Genomic DNA, 17,018 nt, shown 5'->3' with positions numbered 1-17,018 from the left:
GGTTGGTGGTGCTTCCAGGCTCGGCGGGGATACCGAACAGTTCTTGACTTTCCCACTTCCCAAAAAGGGTTCCGCCGAGGATTTGCTTTTGTATATCATGGAGGGGAGTGGGGTATCCCCACCGTACCTCTATCGACCGACCCCAACCATTGCTTGAATTTCAAGGTGCCCGAGCTATCCGATGAGGAGGCTGTGGCTGCTATTTATATGCAATTTGAGGCCAAGATAGTAGATGGCGGTGAAGTCTTTGTAGCGGGGAACTGGCTCCCGAGCTGCAAATTTTTTAAGAACGAGCACTTCCTTGCGGCGTTCGGTCTGAGCCCGGCCTTTCCTAAGGGTAATTCGGCAAAAGGGGGTCCGGTTGACTTGTTTTTATTGCTTTATTTGTTATATCTTTCTAACTGTCTTTTTCCTTTTGCAGAAGCTTCTCTAGCATTCATCAAGGAAACCGACCAGGAAATGGCCGAGCGATTGACTTCCGCTGCTTTGAAAGCTGCTAGGATAAAGGCCGAGATGAAGGCCAACAAAATCAACAAACCCTCCAAGCCAAAGGTATGCATTCTTTCCATCCGACTTGGTTCGGGCTTACGTTTCATAATCTCACCAACTTTTGGGTATTACTAGGACCCGTCCAACCTTAAGCCGAAGAAACGTAAAGAACGGGACGAGGTGAGGGTCGAGCTGACCGAGAAGGCTTTGGCTAAGGCCCAGGCCGAAAAGGAGGCTTCTGCGAAGAAGGCGAGGAAGGAGCCTTCTGTCGAGGTAAACAGTCCTCGACCGACTTCCGGAGAGGGCGACACTCATGTCTCAGTTCACCCCTCCGATTTTGAACCGGTCCGGAGTCCGGGGTATGTACCGGCGTCCTCCAACCCATCTCTAGCTGAGCAGACTCTGTCCGAGGCGCCAGTCCCTTTCGCTCAAATGTCCAAGTCGGACAAGAAGCGGAGGATTTCTGATGCCTTGGAGATCCTATGCACCCATACCGACCGAGATCATATCAACGCGGTCAATGGGAGGAACGAGTCGAGCGAGCTTTTTCGCTCCTGGATGGACGTAAGTAAATTTGTTTTACTTTGCCTTTTATCTCTCAACTTCCACCTTCTAACTAGCTTTCATCTTAGCAGTTTTCTATCCGGATGACCAAGGTGGCCGAGGACCGGCTTGCTTTAGTTCAAGAGGTCTAGGAGCTGAAGGATGCGGCTCGGACGCACTTTGACAAGCTCTACCAAGCTGAGGAGGATAAGCGCTTGGCCGAGCTGAAGCTGGACGAGGCTGAGGAGAAAATCCGAAAGGGCGAGGAAGCCTGGCAGAAGGAGCAGGAGGAGTGAAAGGTGGAGAGGGCCAACTTAACAACGGCCAAAGGCAATGCTGAATCGGCTAAGGCTACCGCTGAGGCCAAAGTGACTCAGATCCAAGGCGACTTGGACAGGGTTAAATTTAAGCTAGCTACGGCCGAGGCTCAGCTGAAGGAAGCCCAGGCGGCGGTCTCCCGCTCTCAGGAGGAATGGTTCACGGCGTGGTAGGCCTCTGATGCCTGTACTGATTTTTGTGCCGACGTGGGCCAATCCTCCCACAAGATGGGTGAAGACGAGGCACTTTCCAAGCTCAGGGTCGCCCTTGCCGACTCCTGCCCTTCAGCGGACTGGAACTCGGTCTGGTCCCGCTACCAGGAGCTTGTTGAGGCCGAGGCAGCCGTGATTCGAGCCAAGATGGCCGAGGAGGCGAGCTCGGACGATGAAGATGATGATGACGATGAGGAAGCTGCCGAAGAAGACGGAAGCACCGAGCCGCCTCAGCCAGAGATCGCTGCCGAGCAACCTGCGGCCGACCCCTCCACCCAGTTGCCTTAGGATTTTTCAAACTCTTCTTAGCTTATTTAGCTAATGGCCTCTCCGATGGAGTTATTTGTAATTTTGGGCCTTTTGTATTTTTGCTTTCATCCATGTATTTTTGCAAACTTTTGGTTGTGTTTTGCAACTTCATTAATGAAATACAACTGCTATTTTGCAATTTCACTTGTCATTTGCCATACAATTTATTTTTTGTTATTTGCAATATCGCAATTTATAGTGGACTGGTTAAGTCTTGTTTGCAATATTTTCAAAATGGACTGGTTAAGTCTTTTCACTTCTTGGGTAAAAACCCGACTTGATACATAGACTGGTAAAGTCCGAGTTGTTACATTCGAACATAATAGGTAAATCCGACCAGGTAGCGCCGGTTGTACAATATGCCCCTATTGCAAGTAACAAAAAGAAATTACACATAGTATTTTTGAGATTATCTAGGTTCCAAGGTCGAGCCAGGGGGACCCCTTCGGGAGATTCGAGCCGGAATGTCCCTGGCTTGAGGACCTCTGTAACCTTATAAGGGCCATCCCAATTTTCCCCCAACTTCCCTTTGAGATGGGAGAGTCCGGTGGCTTCCACTTTTCGGACGACCCAATCACCTAGGTTGATCGGCCTGGGCTTCACTCGCCTGTTAAAATGCCTTGTGATCTTTGCTTGTACCGGATGGCTTGCAGTAACGCATTGCCTCGAGTTTCAGGCAACAGGTCTAAGTTGATGGGTTTCTCCTCTTCGTTCTTGTCGAACTCATAGAATGTCATTCGAGGAGAAGGAATCCCCACCTCGACCGGAGGACGGCTTCGCTCCATAGACCAATCCGAAAGGGGAATGCCCCGTAGCCTCTTTCACTGTTGTTCGGGCCGACCAAAGGACTCCGGGTAGGTCGTCTACCCATGCCCCTTTAGCTGCGTCAAGGGACTTCTTGATTCCCTTCAGGACAATTTTATTGGCCGATTCGGCTTGCCCATTGGTTTGGGGGCGGGAGACGGCGGAAAACCTTGTTTGAATGCCGAAGCGGGCCAATAATCTCGGGTCGGCCCGCTGTTGAATTGTCGACCATTGTCCGACACCAGAGCTCTTGGAATTCCGAACCGGGTGATGATATTCCTCCAGATGACCAGTTGGACTTGCTTGTCAGTAATTGACGCCAGCGGTTCGGCTTCTGTCCACTTGGTGAAGTAGTCGATGGCCACAATCAAGAACTTTCTTTGCCCCGATGCCGGGGGGAAAGGTCCGAGCAGGTCCATGCCCCATTTGTCGAAGGGTAGTACTGCTTGAATGGTGGTGAGGGGAGTAGCAGGAGCTCTGGGTATGTCCGAGTGGACCTGGCAAGATGGGCATCGTCGGGCCAGATCCGAGGCATCGGCCTTCAAGGTGGGCCAATAGTATCCTACTCTTAAGGCTTTTCCAGCTATTGTTCTGCCCCCTTGGTGGCTACCGCACGCCCCTTGGTGTATTTCCCGGAGGACATAGTTTCCTTCCACGGGGGTTACACACTTGAGAAGGGGATGAGTGAAAGACTTTTTGTAGAGCTGACCGTCGTGCCAAAGGAACCAACCAGATTTATGCTTGACCCGTCGGCTTTCTTAGGGTCGTCCGGTAAGGTCCCGTCTCGCAAGTACTCCACAATTTCATTCATCCAGCCCGAGGAACGGTTGAGGACCAGCTGTTCTTTGGCGTTTATGCTGGGTTCCTTCAACACTTCCCAAGTTATGGTTCTAGGGGCCGACCCTTCAGCAGAACTGGCCATCCGAGCCAGTGCATCAGCCTGCTGATTTTCCGAGCGAGGGATATGAGTAATCCGGAATCCGGACAACCGTCCAATGACAGCTCGAGCTTTGGCCAAATACATTCTCATGTTATCCTCCTTGGCCTCGTATTCTCCTGAAACCTGACCCACAATGAGCTGTGAGTCGGATTTTGCTACGATTGAAGTTGCTCCGGCCAGGATGCAAAGTTGTATTCCGAGGATAAGGGCTTCATACTCGGCTTCGTTGTTAGATCAAGAAACTCAAACTTAACAGCGTATCAATTTTATCCCCGACCGGGGGTTTGATAACCAGCCCGGCTCCACAACCATTTTTCGTGGAGGATCCATCGACCAGCAACTCCCATTCCTCCTGCGAGCCGACCGGGGGTCTGGTAGCGCACTCGGTGATGAAATCAGCCAGGGCTTGGGCTTTGATCGCCCTTCGGGGCTCAAATTCTAGCCCAAAATCCGCTAGCTGATCCGCCCAATCGGCTTCCGACTCGAGTGGTTCCTACTTTCAATAATCTTCCGAAGTGGCTGTCCGGTTTGGACTTTGATGGGGTGCGCTTGAAAGTAGGGCTTGAGCTTCCGACTTGCCATTACTAAGGCAAAGACCATATTCTCGACATCACTGTACTTCGCCTCAGCCCCTCTATAGGCATGGCTGATGAAGTAAACAGGATGTTGCTTTCCTTCTCGCTCGGCTATCAGGACTGCGCTAAGAGCATAGTCCGAGACAGCCAAGTATATGAAACAGGGTTCCCCCGGCAAGGGGGAGATCAGTTTAGGCAAAGTTGCCAAGTGATTCTTGAGGGAGGTGAAGGCTTGCTCGGCTTCGTCTCCCATGCGAACTCTTTTCGCTTCAGGCCTTGAAGAACGACAAGCTCTTATCGCCGACCTGGAGAGGAACGACCGAGCGCGCTAAGCAGCCGGTTAGGCGCTGTACTTCCCGAACTTCCGAGGAGATTTCATCTTAGGACCGCTTTGATTTGTCCGGGTTGGCTTCGATTCTCTCTCATCCACTAGAAATCCGAGGCACTTTCCCCCTTTACTCCGAAGACACATTTTTTGGGTTAGCATCATTCGGTATTTCTAGGGTGCTCACGTTTCTTTCAGATCTGACGGGTGATCCGACTGGGCCTTGCTTTTGACTATCATATCGTCAACATACACTTCAATGTTCCGACCCAATTGGTCGCTGAAGATTTTGTTGACGGTTCGCTGTATGTAGCCCCGCATTTTTAGGCCGAACGACATCATCTTATAGCAGTAGACACCCTGAGGAGTGATGAATGCCGTATGAACCCTATCCTTCTCGGCCATGGGAATTTGATGATAGCCAGCATTCGCGTCCATGAAGCTAAGAAGGGAATGCCCTGCCGTTGAATCGACCAGCCTATCGATTTTGGCAGAGGGTGATTGTCTTTTGGGCAGGCTTTGTTTAAGTCGGTGAAATCGACACACATTCGCCATGCCCCCTCGGTTTTTGACCAAACACGTTGGCCAGCCACTCCGAGTATTGACATTCTTCAATGAAACCCGCTTCGAGCAGCTTCTTGACCTCTGCTGCTGCGCGGCATTTCTTTCAGGACCTTGGTGCCTGAGCTTTTGTTATGGTCTGAACCCCTCTTTGATGTTAAGCTCATGGCACATGATTTTCGGGTCGAGACCAGGCATTTTGTGGCCTCGTAGGCGAAGACATCTTGGTACTCCGTGAGCACTTGGATGATATCTTGCCTTGTTTGAGGGTCCATGGCCTTGCCTACCCTGACAGTCCGACCGGGGTCCTGGCCGATTGCGACCTCTTCGTCATCCTCGGCTGGCTGAGGGCGTTCATATTGCTTGGGGTTCATGTTATTATACCCCGAGGCTGGTTGAGGGCTGACCCTCTTCATTTTTCTTTTTTCGAGTCCTTTTGGACGTCGTTTTCGAGTCCTTTTGGACGTCGTTATTTTTAGGCTATTCACATAGCACTCTCTTGCTGTTTGCTGATCACCTTGAATCTTTCCCACCTTTCCGTCATCAGTTTCGAACTGCATGAGGAGTTGATAGGTAGATATGGCGGCCTTAGCCTTGTTCAGCGTGGGTCTCCCCATTATTATGTTGTATGGCAGAGGGATGTCGACCACCAAGAAGTCGACTGGTAGGCTTCTCCCCTTGCTTTTTCACCCACCCGAGTGGGTAATTTTATTGACCCGACCGGGTGTACAGAGTTGCCCCGAAGCCTATGAGCGGCTGATTCAAGGGGGTTACATCCCGCTCGGTGTATTCAGCTTCCTGAGGCACTCGAGGGTGATGATGTCAGCGGATGACCGCTATCACCAAAACCCTCTTTACTCAGGTGTTTGCCACCTTGAGTTCGATGACCAATGGGTCGTCATGTGGCGTATGCAACGTCCGACTGGGATCCCCAAAGGTCATGACCGGGCAGCTGGGACGGGGTAGCTGGACATCGAGTACCTGATGCTTGAGGTTTTGGAGGTGGGCCTTGCGTGCTCGGCCGGTCAGGCCTCCCGACGCGAATCCTCCAGCTATGACACCGATGAACCCTTCGGTGTCTCCGCTATTTGACTGACCCACTTTTTGCTTCCCTTTCTCCTCGGCGGAGTGCTTTAGGTAGTGGTTGAGCTTCCCTTGGTCGGCTAAACCGTCCAAGGATTTTTTAAGCTCTCTGCAGTCTTTGGTGGTGTGTCCACACTCCTTGTGGTAATCGCACCATAAGCTCTTGTCTCTCCGAGACGATGATGTCCGAATGGGTGCTGGCCTGGGAAGCCAATTTTTGTTCCTGATGTCAAAATAGATCTCTTTCCGGTTTTTATTGAACCGAGGGTCGTTGCCGTTATCGGTGAGCCGGTCCCCTCAGCCCCCCGTTCTCTGATGCTTAGGCTGATCCCTACGGCTCCCTTCATCTTTTCTCTTCTTAGTTCCTTCATCCGAGTAACGGCAGATGTCTGTCGCTTGAATGAATCTCTGGGCTCTGGCCATGGCTTCCGAGTAGGTCTTCACCTCATTCTCTGCCAGCGACCATCTGAGCCGACCAGGCTAGAGTCCGGACATGAGGGCTGCGAAAGCTACCGCATCCTGCAAGTCGGTGATTTTGAGGGACTCCTCATTGAACCTCTTGATGTAGTCTGACAGAGGTTCATTCTTGTCTTGCTTCACCCCCATGAGGTGAAGGCTGGTTTTTCTTTGCCTCTTTCCAGCTACAAATTGGTGGATGAAGAGGTGTTCAAGTATGGCGAAGTCAGTGATGACCCCCGCCGGGAGTTCTTTGAACCAATTGAGGGCCAGACCTTTGAGGGTGGTGGGGAAGAAACGACACCAGGTGCCTCACAACTTGTCTGACGCTCATCTGAGCCTTGTAGCTGGCCATATGATCATCTGGGTCGGTTAGGCCCGCGAATGGCTCGATCAAGGGAGTTTTAATTTTTCCCGGGGTTGGGTCCCTAGGATTTCCTGACTGAAGGGGATCAGGAACTTGAGCCCTCCCCCAGTTAGCTTAGGAGGCTGAGAATGAGCCGAGTCCCCCTGACCCTCTCGGTCATGCGCCTTCTTGAGGAACTCCGGGCGTCATAGCCTTGCTGAGGCGCTTCTTGCTAAGAAAATCCCGGGCGTCTTGGGGTTTCCGACCCGCGCCCCTCTTGGGACTTTGATACGTGGGTCTCTGCGTGCTGACGGGCCGACCCCTGTCGTGCAGATTTCTCTTTCTCCCAACGACTTGGGTCTCTCGCATCGGATCGTGGCCGGCTAGGCTGCTGATCCCGATTAGAACGAGAGTGGTCATCCCTTTGGTCCCTTTGAGAGCGGACCACAGTGCGCTCTCTGTGCTCATGTTGGTTGAGCGGGATGAGCTGGTGCTGTCTCTGCTGGAGCATGGCCATCATGTCCATCATGCCTTTTGTGAAAGGTTTCTTGGAGCTGAGCAGTAATAAGGGCAATGTCGGGCGCAAAGAGCGGTTGGGGCTCGACATTCTGAATTTGCTGAGAGGCGGATCGGGGGTCCAAAGTTTGAATGGTGGGTGACCTCCGACCGAGAGGGGGTCTGCTCGGCCTCCCTATTATGCGCGGGTGAGTGGCCTCTCTCCGGCCGAGGACTGGGTTCCCTATTATGTGCGGGCGAGTGGCCTCTTTCCGGCCGAGGGACTTGGTCAGAGGCTTGCTTGCCGCGAGTGTTTTTGGTTGGTGCCATTGTCAACTGGCGTTCGAAGCTGAGTAGCTAATGAGGTAAATCTTAATGAGTGGTGGCGAAGTAACTTTTCGTACTATCTCCACAGACGGCGCCAAACTGTTTTTGTCTAGAAATTAAGGGTGCTATTCCTTTACTTAGGGAATACCGGGTTAGATCCGAATGTTCTGAGTCCAAAGTCCGTACGCCGGAATCCTGCAAAAGTAATGGTTAGACTGCCCCGGAGGTGGTTCCGGGATCGCCTCTCCGACGCTCAAGTCAGTGATTAAGCTAGAGAGATAAAGTCTAGAGAGATATGCTCTGGTTTGTTAGGTAAGAATTCAATACCTTCTCATTGATGAGGGGGTTGGGTATTTATAGTGCTTTGGAAATCCCAGCTGTAGGCCAGTTGATGAGGGGGCTTAAGGCTCTGCTGGCTTAACCTTGGAAATAAGCCCAAACATTATCATATCATACAGGGCAATTTTACATGGTACTCCTAATTATGAAAAATTCTATAATGGAAAGAAAAAAAAATTGATTTCACAAAGCGATTCTATGCTATTGTTTTAAAAGAAAAAACGTGACATTGATGACTTGTTCCATCCAATTTTCTATTAATTAATTTTTAAAAAAGTAAAAATCATTTTTTTTTTCATTTACCTCACTCCCACCTCCATCTCTATTGCACCACCCCTAATCCCGTAGTTGTCATTCATTGTCCTTACCCCCCACCCTTGTTACGACTCATCCCCCTACCCTCTCCCTCTTCTTCCTACCACATCACCCCTGTTGTGGCACCCCTAACCCCGCAAGTGTCCTGTCCACCCCCACCCCTGCTACCCTTCCCTTTTCTCCCTCCCTCATCACCCCCACACCCTCCCCCACCCTTGTGTTGCCCTCAAACAGGTCAACCCAGACACCACCACTATCGCCTCCACCTCTCTCCTCCGTCTCTTTCTCGCACCCACGACGTAGACCACCGACAGCAACACCTCCTTCCTCCCATTCTCCCTGTAACACCCCCAAATTACTCACTTTTAAATAAATAATTTAATAAATAATATTTGAGTAATTTAGGAGTATTACCGCCACGTGACTAACACGCTTTCGGCAACCAACTACTAACTAACCAAAATAACTTGCAGCGGAAGACTTTTAACCAAAAATAATAATACTTCTTTATTAATAAAAGTAAATATTGTCTCAAAACTCAATATAAATAAAAACCCTAATCTAGGTGAAGATCCCTTCCTAGTATGCTCCCATTCACATCCAAAATTCACCTGTAAAACTGCTTACCAAAAGGTAAACAGGGCAAAGCCAAATAGGAAAAAGGAAATACGCGTCAGTATAAAACTGAGTATGAAATGTACTAGATAAGTAACACATTTGTTAGTTCATAACAATTTTTCATTTTGAAAACTCCATCACCAATAATTCAAGAATAACTCTTTAAGAATAAACTATTCTTCAAACACTTAATAATAATTCAAGAAAACATTTTAAGAACAAACTCTTTCCAAACACTTGAATAATAATTCAAGAAATACCTTTTAAGAACAAACTTTTAAACACTTGAATAATAATTCAAGAATAACTTTTAAGAAACACTCTTTCCAAACACTTGAATAATAATTCAAGAATAACCTTTTAAGACAAACTCTTTCCAAACAACTTGGATTAAAAATAATCCTGAAAACAATTCCTCTTCTTATCCCCCTTCTATTTTGCTAAGTGTGCACACCCCCAAGCTAGTCATCCCTACGGAGCTATATCAAGGGGTAACTATAATTGCCAACAAGTGGACTTTGAATCTCTTGATATTAATCAAGCGGAAATAATAATAATATGACTTGTAAGTCATGAATAAACCTCCTTTCCTCATAAACAACTTTTTGAACATTCAAAGTTCATAAAAACCAATCAACCTTTCCTTGTAAAAATAATTTAATTTTCCAAAAAGGATAACAAAACTTCTATATAAAATGATTGATAAAATCATTCCTTCTTTTCACTTTCAAGAGTAATAATAAAATATTGTAACCATTTTAAACCAAATTTCTAAACCAATCCAACCAATAAAATCAATAAACAACTTTATCATATAAACCACATTTTAAAAGATCTAGCTACATAACGTACCTTGATCTTGCACAAACTAATACTAGTATCTTCACTTATTCTTATACTTGAGCTTTCTCATAGCCAACCAACAAGCAATCTACCACATGAACTTAATCATGAATTTAAACATGAATGATCTATCATGAGCATAATATTTTTGAGTAAGAAATATGAAAATATTTTTCTTAAACAAAAGAAAATTGAAACTTGAATAAGAAATATAAAACTAGAATACATAGGAAGAGAAAGAAGAACTTTGAAGTAAGAAATATGATTCTTCAAAGTTTTTGTGTGGAAAAGATGGCTAAAGGTATGGGGTATTTATAGGAGTAGAATAGTAGTACTTAATTTTCAAAAATTAAAAGTTTGTAACCTTCACCATAAATTAGGAGATTAAACCAAGATTTGTAACCTCATCATAAATTTGGAATAAGAAACAAAACTCCCTCCATTCACCATAAATCCCGTAAGATATAAATTTTTTTTTTTTTTTTTTTTTTGGTTTTTTGAAATTTTTGACTAGGATTTATACCAAAAGTTTAACAAATCCAATTTTGGAGCCATATTCTCGCCAAAATAATTAAGAATCAGTGAAAATAGTAAAATACCCTTTGCTTAAAATATTTTTTTTAGAAAATAAATATAAAATAATATTTATTATTTAAATAAATACTAAAAATATGGGGTATTACAGTCTACCCCCTTAAAAGAAGTTTCGACCTCGAAACTTAAGGCAAAAAGTCATAATCACTTTCCAAAAACGGATTAAAATTCAAAATCGTAGTTTCTGACTCAAATGCTCAGACAAAAAGTCATAATCACTTTCCAAAAATCGTAGTTTCTGACTCAAATGCTCATGTGTAAAATGCATATAATGACTCAAAAATATGCTAAAATGCAAAACTATAGTAAAAGCGCGAAACTCTATCGCATTCTACCCCCCTAAAAGGAGTTACGACCCCGTAACTCGACAACTAACCTCGGAAAACAACGTGGATATTTCTTGCGTATATCCGCTTTAACTTCCCATGTTGCTTCCTCAATCTGATGGTTTGACCATAATACTTTGACTAATCTTACATCCTATGTTTGAGTAATTCTAACTTTACTATCAAGGATTCTTACAGTCTTTCCTCGTAAGTCAAACTATCATTAATTCAATGGCCTCAGGTTGCAGCACATGAACACATCCGAAATATACTTCCTTAACTGATATATATGAAAACATCATGACTCGACTTAAAACATTTGGCAAATGCAACTTATATGCCACTTTTTTTGAACTTCTTTAACACCTCATATGGCCCGATATACTTTGGACTTAACTTTCGCTTCTTCCCAAATCGCATCACCCCTTTCATTGGAGATATTTTCAACAATACCTTCTCCCCAACCTGAAACTCTTCATCCCTTCGCTTCAAATCAGCATAACTCTTAAAACCTTGATCTTTTCTTGAATCACTTTCACCTCTTTCGCCGTCTCTTTGAGGAATTCGGTCCAAGCACCACAGTTTCACTAATATCATTCCAGCAGACTGACGTCTACACTTCCGACCTATAAAGCCTCAAACAGAGCCATACCAATATACTTGCATGATGACTGTTTGTTATAGGAAAATTCTATCAAATCCAAGAAATCCTCCCACGAACCCTGATACTCCATAACACAAGATCGCAACATATTTTTTAAGTCTGGATTGTTTCGTTCCGTTTGTCCATCTGTAGCCAGATGAAAAGCTTTACTCAATAATAAATTAGTTCCCAAAGCCTTCTACAAACTCTACCAAAATTTGATAAGAACCGTGAATCACGATCAAAAACAATGTCCTTAGGCACACCATGATACTTCACCACCCATTTCACATATGCTTTAGCCAATTGATCCATTGACCAAGTATTCTTCATAGGAATGAAAGTTGCTGATTAGCTAAACGATCTACCACTACCAAAATTGTATCATTTTCAGCCTTAATTCTTGGTAATGCAGACACAAAATCCATTGATATAGAATTCCCATTTCCATCTCGGAATATCCAGGGGCTGAACCTTCCTTTGCGATCTCTTGTGCTCAAACTTGACCTTTTAGCATGTGAGACACTTAGCCACGAACTCTGCTACCTCTCGCTTCATGTTTGGCCACCAAAACATTTGCTTCATGTCCTTATACAACTTATCACCACCTGGTGTACTGAATAAGGTGAGCTATGAGCTTCTTCCATCAATTTCCGCTTCAACTCATCTCTATTATTTGGTATACACCACAATCCTTTGAACCGAATACTTCCATCATCGGCTATTTGGAAATTCGATACCTGACTATCCTGGATCTTCTCTCGAATCTTTTCTAACTTTTCATCCTTTGATTGACCTTCCCTAATCTCATCATAGATTGAGGGTTGAATCGACAAAGAACCCAATAATTCTTCAACACCTCTTCTTCTATTACTTCCAATGACATTTTCTAGAAACTCGACACATAACTGACTTGGCAACACTATTGCATTAACTTAATGCGTCAGCAACAACATTAGCTTTCCCTTCATGATACTGGATCTCTAGATCATTATACTTGATCAACTCCAACCACCTCCTCTGCCTCATGTTCAACTCCTTCTGAGTGAGAATATACTTTAAGCTCTTATGATCCGTGTACAACTTACACGTTGCCCCATACAAGTAGTTCGCTATAACTTCAAAGCAAACACTATTACAACTAATTCAAGATCATAGGTTGGATAATTCACCTAATATGTTTTAACTGCCTAAAAGCATAAGCAATGACCTTCCGGTTCTGCATCAATACACACCCTAACAAATTTCGAAGCATCACTATAAACATCATACTGCTGACTTTCATCAGGTAGAGCCAAAACAGGTGTTGTAGTCAACCTTTCCTTCAACACCAAAAAAAAAACTTCCTCACACTCTGGATTCCTAACAAACTTACATTCTTCCTTCATCAGGCTAGTCATTGGTCTCGAGATATTCGAGAAATCCTTTACAAATCTTCGATAGTAACCAGCTAACCCAAGGAAACTCCTTATATCACACATATCTTTGGTATTGGCCACTCGCGCACCGCTTGAATCTTAGCAGGATCCACTGAAACTCCATCCTTTAAGATAACATGTCCTAAAAATGCAACCTTATCCAACCAAAAACTCACACTTAGAGAACTTGGCGTACAACTTATGCTCTCTTAGGGTGGACAAAACTTCCCTCAAATGCAGTTCATGACTGCTCCTAACCTTCGAATATATCAAAATATCATCTATAAACACAACCACATATTTATTCAAGCATGGCCTGAAAATCCTATGCATCAAATCCATGAACATTACAGGTGCGTTATTCAGACCAAATGGCATCACTGTGAACTCAAAGTGACCATGACGCATCCTAAACGCAGTCTTAGAAATATCACCCTCAACAATCCTCAATTGGTGATAACCTAACCTCAAATCTATCTTCGAGAAAATCCCCACTCCTTTCAACTGATCAAATAAATCATCTATTCTCGGAAGTGGATACTTATTCTTGATCGTCACATTGTTCAACTCCCGATAATCAATGCACAACCTCAAACTACCATCCTTCTTTTTCACAAACAATACAGGTGCATCCCAAGGAGACGAACTAGGTCTTATATACCCTTTTTCCAATAACTCCTCCAACTGAACTTTTAACTCTTTCATCTCAGCTGGAGCCATTCTATAGGAGCCTTTGAAATAGGTCCGGTTCCTGGCATCAAGTCTAGGATGAACTCAAGATCCCTAACCGGTGGCACACTCGGTATCTCTTCAGGAAACACATCAGGAAACTCAGATACGACCGGGATCTCCCTATTCTCATCTTCCTTTTCAATCCTCTGAACTCCACATAAGAATAATGGACACCCCTTCTTCACATAAGATTGAATTCTCATCGCAGACACTATCTTCATTCCCTTCTCCTTCCCAAGCTTCCTATAAGTCACCCTTTCTTTCTTGGGACCGACTAAGGACACCTTCTGGGCCTCACAATCAATTTGAGCCTTGAATCTTCCCAACCAATCCATCCCCAAAACACATCGAGGTCTGACAAATCAAACTCAACTAAGTCGGATGGAAAGTTACCCAACTATCACTAAAGGTACTTGACTATGCAACCTAGTACAATTAAACATTTTCCCTGATGGCAACGCAATTTCCAAAGAAATAGACACTGGACTGCTTAACTGGAGCTTGTCTACTAAAGTGCTAGAAATAAATGAATGAGATGCTCCTGAATCAAATAACACTTTGACAGACAAGGAATTAATGAAAAAGGTTCCAACTACTACCTCAGAAACATTCTGAGCCTCACGGCGGTTCATGATGAAAACTGCCTTTAGACTGATTCCCATCCCTGGTTTAACACCAGCACTGGAAGAAGCTAACTTCTGTTGATCATTCTGAGGTGCCTTACTACTCGGGTCAGGTTTGACTGCAGGTTCTCCACCAGCTTTTCTAAAGCACTCATACTCACGGTGCCCCAATTTCTGACAATAATGGCATGTCACCAAGTTGCCTTGACAATCTTTTCCAGGGTAGTTCTTATCACACCTTTTGCAGAAAAAGGTTCGCTCACTTTCTTCCCATTCCCTTGGCTCCCATTAGGCTTCCGACTAGGATACCTATTGTCTTTTTCAGTTTTTGTGAAATCCACCATTAGGCTTAGGCTTCTTATCTTCAATTTGTTGGTTCCCATTGTTGTTATACTTCCTCTTTTCCCCAGAGGAAGTTCGTGCAATCTTCCTTCCTTTAATCCCATATAAGTGAGCAGCTCTACCATAAATTTCATCAAGAGTCTCAAAAGTTACTCCTCCCAACTTACTTTGGAGAGTTAAGGTTAACCCTTGCTCAAACCTTTGGGCCTTCAAAGTCTCAGATGGTACTATCTCAGGTGCGAACCTCATTAACTCCAAAAATTTGCTATAATACTCATTAACAGACATAGTCCCCATAATCAGATTGGTGAACTCCATAGCCTTTTGCTTCCTTAAGTACGAGGATAAAACTTAGTCCTCAGGCTCTTTAAACTCGTTCCACCAAAGTTCGGATCCTCTAAAAGATCATCTTTCCTTTGTTTCCACAATAGGTCTGCCTCATCTCTCAAATAATAACAACATTATTAACTCTAAGGTTTTCAGGGCACACTATGACATCAAAAAGCTTATCAAATTCTCAGATCCAGTTTTCTAAACTAGATGGGTCCTCTTTCCCATGGTAAGTCGGAGGTTTGACAGCTGCTACCCTCTTAAAGACCTCACCAAAACTATCGGTCTCACTCTGCTTGGTTCTTGATTAGCTATCACTTGAGTGATGTTTTCAGTTATCTTTGCTAGCCTTCTAACCATAGAACTTATACTCCTTCTCCTTCTTTCTGCCATTCTACTAGATATAAGGGTGTTTGAGGATAAATCTCAACTAACATTCATAGAATAGTTGTGTAACTACCAAAAAAATTAATAAATAACCATGCCGGTATAACTAGTTCAAAACATAGCAATCACATATTTCATATATCACGGCCAAATATGAAGCCTTATTTATAACAACTACTAGAATATTTGAGCATATCAAAAATATTCTTAAGACAACTAGAACGTTTCATGACCAAAACAAAACTATATATGTCTACGATCTGAAAACTTTAAACTCTGGTACGTAGTCTGTCTAAATAACATTCTCCAACTCATCAATGGCCATATAATCAGACTGGCCTGAGTATTTTCGAAAGGTAAAAAAAATACACATAGTACTACTATTTGCTCGCCAATGCAGCATGACTTCTTGCTTATCCCATACATAGGGAATAACATAAACTTTTTCCTTAACTTCCAACAACGATCATATAAAAGCAAAAAGAATTGAAATATTACAAGTACATCATCATAAAAGTAATACTAATATATGATAACTAAATATATATGTTTAAGATTTGTACTAGATGCACCACTATGGCTTAAAATATTTATTTCAAAAATTTTAAAGTGTACTTGATTTCAAGATATAGAATAGCCAAGGTGATTATAGCTCCCAGGTAAGGAAGTTACCCACAGCGTCGGGGAGAGCCTTCCTAATCCTAGACAGAGCTTGTCACCCCAACATATCTACACCCTTATCTTTCAAATAAAATATAAATATAAATATTTATACCTTTTTTGTGACTAGCAAGATGCATCTATACAAATCGTCAAAAAAAAAATTAACTTAACAAAAACAATTTAGAATGCAAATGCGAAACTCTATATGCCCATCTTATGTCTACCCATCAATTTTAATATTCAACTTTTATCTTTTCAAACCTGAAAAACTGATACCACTTTGTAACACCCCCAAATTACTCACTTTTAAATAAATAATTTAATAAATAATATTTGAGTAATTTAGGAGTATTACCGCCACGTGACTAACACGCTTTCGGCAACCAACTACTAACTAACCAAAATAACTTGCAGCGGAAGACTTTAACCAAAATAATAATACTTCTTTATTAATAAAAGTAAATATTGTCTCAAACTCAATATAAATAAAAAACCTAATCTAGGTGAAGATCCCTTCCTAGTATGCTCCCATGCACATCCAAAATTCACCTGCAAAACTGCTTACCAAAAAGGTAAACAGGGCAAAGCCAAATAGGAAAAAGGAAATACGCGTCAGTATAAAACTGAGTATGAAATGTACTAGATAAGTAACACATTTGTTAGTTCATAACAATTTTTCATTTGAAAACTCCATCACCAATAATTCAAGAATAACTCTTTAAGAAAAACTATTTTCAAACACTTAATAATAATTCAAGAACAACATTTTAAGAACAAACTCTTTCCAAACACTTGAATAATAATTCAAGAATAACCTTTTAAGAACAAACTCTTTAAACACTTGAATAATAATTCAAGAATAACTTTTAAGAACAAACTCTTTCCAAACACTTGAATAATAATTCAAGAATAACCTTTTAAGAACAAACTCTTTCCAAACAACTTGGATTAAAAATAATCCTGAAAACAATTCCTCTTCTTATCACCCCTTCTATTTTGCTAAGTGTGCACACCCCCAAGCTAGTCATCCCATCACGGAGCTATATCAAGGGGTAACTATAA

This window comes from Beta vulgaris, chromosome 2 (assembly GCF_026745355.1).
Source record: "Beta vulgaris subsp. vulgaris cultivar EL10 chromosome 2, EL10.2, whole genome shotgun sequence".
Taxonomy (NCBI): domain Eukaryota; kingdom Viridiplantae; phylum Streptophyta; class Magnoliopsida; order Caryophyllales; family Amaranthaceae; genus Beta; species Beta vulgaris.
Note: the sequence above shows the minus strand (reverse complement) of the source record.